The sequence below is a fragment of the Mizuhopecten yessoensis genome, unplaced genomic scaffold (genome assembly GCF_002113885.1).
Source record: "Mizuhopecten yessoensis strain PY_sf001 unplaced genomic scaffold, ASM211388v2 scaffold10847, whole genome shotgun sequence".
Classification (NCBI taxonomy): Eukaryota; Metazoa; Mollusca; class Bivalvia; order Pectinida; family Pectinidae; genus Mizuhopecten; species Mizuhopecten yessoensis.
Window position 1 is genome coordinate 868,739 of NW_018408751.1, and position 7,205 is coordinate 875,943.

The following is a 7,205-nucleotide window of genomic DNA, read 5'->3' on the forward strand; positions in this document are numbered from 1 at the left end:
GCCCTTCATCCGCGTTTGCTTCTGGAGAAATTATATCACCCTAGGCCTTTTGATTATATAGAAGAGGTGGTTTAAAGTGTATTTTTAAGACAATTGACTCCTGTGACCTTGAATATGATTGAAGATCATTTATTTTAACAAACTCGGTAGCCCTTCGTCCCAGCATGCTACTGGCCAAATAGCATCACCATATGCCTTTTGGTTATTAAGAAGAAGTAGTTTTAAAGTAAAATATTGACGCAGGACGACGGAAGGACGGACGGACGACGGACGCCACCCCACGGCAAAAGCTCACTTGGCCCTTCGGGCCAGGTTAGTTAACAACTGTGTTAGAAACAAATATCACATCACACAAATCTGATTTAAATATTAAAAAAACGGATTGGGACCTAGATTCTGTTCATCTTATGCCCAAACCAAACATGTACAAATAGACAGTTTGTGTTCTGCCCTTGCTAAGAGAATTTGTTACGTTGTTGTATTTCCCCTGTAACTCACAATAGGTGATATACCACATGTTACGTATTAATACCGTGTGTGATGGTGCTATTACACTGTATATAGCAACCAAAGTATATAAGTCAGCAGCAATGTCAACCATCTTCAAAAGAAGAAAGGGATATTGTATTTTAACATCATACAAATATACGCCCGTGGTAATCCAACACATGTGACATGTCAAATATAGTAAAACAATTGTGTCTTTAGATATTTATATCTGTCAACAATGCAAGCTGTTTACTAAATCAGCAAAGCAAACAATAGCTTGAAACCAATATAAAAGCATGAACACATTTTACAAGTTTTTTTCTCTTTAGCAGACTATCCGATATCATGTTTTAAAATCACTTCTTTATAACATTGAAGAGTTTGCCAACAACAGCCTGGAGTCATATATTGAGCTATGGCATAAGACAAATTGACCTGAAATGTCTTTGATGAACAATTTAACAAGTAATTCAAAGGCCCAAAAAGCACACAGTGAGTGTTTATACTTCAGAGCATTTGAACTTTTTTTAATTAAATATATATACCCTTTGGAGATAGAAATAGAGCTAACACAAAGTCTAACTAATGAGTCTAACTAAAGTCAATAACGCAAACAATACAGGTCACAGTGAGCTAATTATAATACAAGAGGTCCGGTGGACCTGTATCGCTCACCTGGATGCTTTAGTACATCTTTATATGAAATTTCCTCAAAACCAGACAAGATCTATGTTCTAACCCAACTGGGACCACAATATCTGACTTTCAACTAATCAGGGGCCTCAATTGAGTTGCAATGTTAACAGATTTTGAAATAAGTTATATGTCATATTACAGGGTGTAATGAGACAATACTTTAATTTTCATTCAACTATAAGCTTTTTTAACCTAGAAACCATTTGTTTTAAATTTATGAAAGCTACACCATAGAATATGATAATCTAGCTGTACCATTTCTTAGGACCGCAGAGGTCAAATCATCCTCATTCAATTAAGAAATGTTTGTTCTTCCTAAATAATGTTTTTGATCAAATTTAGTACAATCCACTCAGGCAATATGGGGGTATAAGCGTCTTAAAGCAAAATATTAGATAATTTTCCTCTTTGGGGCCCGGTCTTCCTAGCCGTAGGGGTCGAACCAGCCTCATTTATTTAGGAAATGATTGCCCTCCCCCAATGAAGTTTCAGAGCAAATTTGGTTAAAATCGTCTCTGGTTTTTAGGAGGGGATGCGTTTTAAAGCAAAATTTTAGCTAAGTTCCCCTTCAGGGCCCCGCCCCCCTGGCCTCAGGGGTCGAACCAACCTCATTTATTTAGGAAATGATTGCCCTCCCCTTTTGCTGCTTCAGACATAATTTTCCCCTTTTGGGCCCTGCCTTCCTAGCCCCAGTGGTCGAACCAGTCTCAATTATTTAGAAATTGATTGCCACCCCCAATGAAGTTTCAGAGCAAATTTGGTTAAAATCGTCTAGCGTTTAGGAGGAGATGTGTTTCAAAGCAAATTTAGCTAAGTTCCCCTCCAGGGCCCCGCCCCCCTGGCCTCGGGGGTTGAACCAACCTCATTTATCACAACCTAGTTCGAAAGTCGTCTTAAAGCGGTTCACAAATGATTATTTGTGGTTATTGGGCCTTTGCAACCAGCCAATATCTTTCTCAGCTCCCTGGGGAGCATACAGCCGGTGCTGCCATTTCGGCGCTCACAGCTAGCATTCAACAATTCTAGCACTGCCCAACCACGTACTCATTTACAGCTGAGTAGACTGGAACAAGTAAAGTATCTTGCTCAAAGATACAACACAGTGCCGTGCCGTGGCACAAACCCGCAACCCTTCGGTCACGAGCCCAGCGTCCTACCACTAGACTACCGCACCTCCGTGTTACCCACTAAATGGTAGCCAAAAATGCTTACAAATACCTACAATGTAGCAGGTTTATCAATGTGTCGTGAGTGAGGAAACCTGCAGTGGTTGTGGGGGAAAGGGTGTTGTATTATATTTTTACATTTGTAATTCTTTTGATAATTAATACAAATGTACCATTGGCGGGTCTTTAATTGGCGAAATGGCCATATGGTGCATAAGAAATGAATTAAGTTGTCTCTATTTTTCTAATTACATACATCCTTCTTTCGAGTATTTTTGATGATTTTTATATAAATAGAGAACTTTGGTGGCTCCTTCAATATGCTAATTGTATCGTGATTCCAACATGTGTTTCCATGTATCAATATTTACTAAAGAAACACAATGAAAAAATACGGCAGTCTGAATTATCAATAGGAATTAATCTTATGTATATTGTAGATGTATTATACCTTATTGTGACGGGTGTCGTATTCAACATTAAAGGGGCTGGTCGGGGAAAAAATACAAAATAAATGGGCCTTAATGCGTTCTCTGGCCTTCCAAAAGTTATACCACGGTCGAGTTCTGCTTGCAATGTCCAGTTTTGACCACTGAAATCTTGGGGAAGCCCCGCGTAAATTTAGCGCAGATCTATTTATATATGTCACGTGGTTGTTTCGAAAGTGAGGCTGTGAAGATAACAACAATAGCACGCCGTCATGTGCCATGTCGAACTCAACTAGCGGACAAGACAGCAATACTATACGGAAATAATTGTTTTCAAAGGTCATGTATGATGCAAGTGTAGTATTCCTACCTATATGTTGTAAAACACTTAAGAATTCCACTGTGGTTTATACATGTAACAGAGGTCATTATGTTTCTCAATGTCTCCGCCAGGAGTCGAACCCGGGACCTCTAGCTTACTAGTCTTACGCTCTACCGAATGAGCTTAAGAGAAATTCTCCCTAGCCGAGACGGTAGGAAGCGGCTAGTATTTTACCAGGGTGACATACTCCCCCTCTAGGAAAGAACTCGTCCCGAGTATCAGGGGTCATAGAGATTCCTTTGTAAGTATCGCTTAGCATTTTTGTCAAATCTCCCGGGTCCCTACGTGGGCGCCTATGTAACAGAGGTCATTATTTTTTTTCAATCCCTCCGCCAGGAGTGGAACCCGTGGCCTCTGGCTTTCAGCGTACTAGTCTTACGCTCTACCGAATGAGCTAAAGAAAAAATCTCCCTAGCCGAGACGCTAGGAAGCGGCTAGTATTTTACCAGGGCGATATAACTGTAGCGCAATTGGGCCAATGCACTTCCGTTGACCATCCACGTAAGCGACTGTATGACAGTTTGAGGTCGAGTGTTCATTCTGGTTTTTTTATTTCCTCTCTAGTATTCTTTTTATGAAAGTCCTGCAAGTAATGGATTTCTTTTCAGAACATTTTTGTATCGAAGGTATAGGCATGCCAGAAAAATCGGTTTCTTTTCTATAGTTACAGTTTTGACTGTCGTGCGAGGACCCTTAAAAGTCATTAAAACACCATTCGACAATATAACTACAATGTGTTTCAGCTAGTATCCGATTAATCTGAGCAAACTGTCATGTCGCGACAATTTCTTTGGACAATGGAACACCTAACAGACGAAGAAAGAAATTTAATATCTAGTTATTGATAAATAGATGACGTTCTGTTATACGCTTGAATACTTTACCTTTGTCTTTCCAGCTGTTGTTGAACGAGGTCAATACCAAATTAGCGTTTTTGTCCTGTAAAGAAACGGTGACGTCATTGAAAGATACGTAAAAGGCTTGATCGTCTTTTGTGTATTTGTTCTGGGCACCCACGTGAGAAACATAGATGTGCTGCCCTAAGAAACAGTTGGGAAATACATATTTTTCTAACATATCTTATCTCAACACAATGTTGTGATCGAATAGGACGCCATGTGTCTGTAACCACAATTTAAAATTCAAAATGCTACGAAAGCTTACCCGTGCCATTTTTAGAACTAAAAACATAAACGTAAGCATTTTTATCTCGTAGTTACGATTTTTCATCTTGTTCGTACGACTTTATATCTCGATCGTACGACCCTTTAACTCGTTCTTACAACTCTTCATCTCGTTCGTACAACTCTTCATCTCTTATGTATGACTCTTCGTTTCGTTCATCTCGACTCTTCATCTCGTAAGTACGACTCTTCATCTCTTTCGTACGACTCTTAATCTCGTATGTACGAATCCTCATCTCTTTCGTACGACTCTTAATCTCGTTCTTACAACTCTTCATCTCGTTCTTACAACTCTTCGTCTCGTTCGGACAACTCTTCATCTCGATTCCTCATCTCGTTCGTAAAACTTTTCATCTCGATTCTTCATCACTTTCTTACAGTTCTTCATCTCGACTCTTCATCTCGTATGTACGACTCCTCAACTCGATTGTACAACTCTACACCTCGTTCGTCCGACTCTGCATCTCGTTCCTATGGCCCTTAATCTCGTCCATACGATTTTCTACGTCGTTTGTACGATTTTGACATTCCTTTTAGTTCATAAAGAATTGCCCGGATAAGCTGTCGTACTCATGAACACGCGTATGACGTATTTATTCCGGTTATAAATAATATGATTAATACTCGACACATGATCATTAAAGCTTAACTGATTCAGCACACGGACATGTATGAGGAAGGCTGTTTGTAACCACACGCCACTCTATACAGTATGTTGACTTTACAACGGTCAGGTACGTCGAACCTTCAGTAACCGTATACTTTTTATATCAATCATTCATTATATACTTTTAATTCATTATTATACAAGTACGTTAATGATTAACAAGTTTCGTGGACTCGTGTTCACAATTTTTAGCTAAGGCGTGAGCCGCCAGCTATTGGTATTACTTTAGTTAATGAGCTCAAGATATTCATAAATGTCGATTTCACACAGACGGCCTCTAGCGGTACCCACTGGTACTAAATTGAATCATATACCGGACCTACTGTCTTTATTATGCGTAACTTTGGACTCAAATGCACTTGAATGGCTTGTAAATATCATTCCTTTCCTTTGTAGAAAATATGATCTTATCACAACCTCGTATTCTTATTGAAAATGCACCCTGTTTATCTCAATCGGGAACTGCTACTTGACTGTAGGTCATGCATGCTACACGCAGCTTCCGGTAAAAATACTTCAGTTAATGAGCTCAGATATTCATAAACGAGACATAACGTCACCTACCAGTAATACTAAACAAACTGCAAATAAAATCCATTACCACGGACTCAAATTCACTCACACGTCATTAGATATAATCTTATTCTTAGTTAGAACTAAGTATCCTTCTAAAACTTCGTATTTACTCTTGGAACTGTCGCTGGATTAACCCTTTACACGGAAATATTGTCCTGTGATTGGCTAAAATTGGTGACATTTACGTCCCTGTTTACATTTATATATTGCGTGGTCAGAGCTATGAAGCAGTCCTGTTCCAACTAACTGAGGAAAATCAAAAGTGCTAATCAGTAATAATATATATGATTCACGCTTCATATGATTATAATGTTATCAAAATATTGCATATTCGTTCATCGTTGAAATAACAAATCCTTACTAAAAACTCTAAAAACAGAAACGACGGCCATGTTAGATCACGCGTGATGTTATCCGTTTCCTTATATGGCCTTCACGGCCAAATATAGTATTACTACTGATGCGGTCATGTTTACTACAATTTCCATATTTGGTCATGACACCCATATTTAGACGTCTGACCTATATCGGAAAGATTGAGGAAGTTTCCAACATGGCAGTCAATTAGGATTTCGCTTGCACTTGTTACGTAAACTTGATAATTTAACGAAATATAAGGCGGAGTATAACTTACAATTATGTAGGAGATCAACATAAAAAGTTCATATTACAAACCTATTAATGGATACGGATCCTGTCAATTAATTCTAAAATCGCCTCCGTGTGATTCACACCAGGCTTGCTAACTAAAATGGGATCGCCCGGCCGGGGCAGATGAGACCGGAAATCATATTAGTACTAGCCACTGTCCTTCCTTAGTTCCATATTGGTATTCTAACCTGAAGGCTTTTTTTTACATTCGCAGTATTATCATTTTGTTCTATTTTCATCATAAGATATGCTATTGCATTTTTATATCGCCTTCTCGCTAATTACAGCTCAGCCAGAAACGAAAATATGCTCCGATAGGCCTACATTTTATATGTCTGTTGGTGTGATTTGTGTTTTTCGTTTATTGAAGTATTACCATATAACAGGACTCTTTTATTTCAATATACACAAAAACAACAACACCTTCGGAATGATTTCAGACATATACTGCGGGAAAACACGAGTGATCTCCCTTACATTTAGACATGCGCACATTTTACTTTCGTTTTGTGTAGGCCTAGACATCATTCGCAACGCGAAGCGGAAAAGACGAAAATGCAGGCGAGTGTTGACTTAATGTTAGGCATGTTGTTTAAGCAGCATTGACAATGAACAATATACATACACTTCTGCAACGTTTACCTACTACTGATTCATAAATAAGGCTATGTATCCCGATTTCGGTGACTTGTGGCCAAGCATGCGGCCGAAGCCGCAGAGAATGGCGCATGTTGTCAGCGGCGATGACAAAAAGGAAGGTGCTTCTACGGTATGTATAGCAGTTATTATGCAAAAACAAACATAATAAACGGACGTTTTACTCTAGTGAATTACAGCGTCACGAGGAACGTCTTTCTCCAGACGTGTTGCAAAATTTTCGAACTGCTTAGTTGCAAACTGATTTCACTTAAGCGTTGTTTGTGAGGATATTTGGCCTTACATTTCTTCTCATTCAGTTAAAAAAAA

General features: G+C 38.9%; 1 protein-coding gene across 1 annotated transcript in view; it reads left to right on the plus strand.

Moving 5' to 3' along the window:
• The first annotated feature begins 4,992 nt into the window (after positions 1 to 4,992).
• LOC110462926 overlaps positions 4,993 to 7,205 on the plus strand; it is a 154,221-nt gene continuing 152,008 nt past the window's right edge. Inside the window, exon 1 of the mRNA XM_021517171.1 lies at positions 4,993 to 5,079. The gene's annotated coding sequence lies outside the window, so the exon portion shown is untranslated. The remainder of the gene's footprint in view (positions 5,080 to 7,205) is intronic.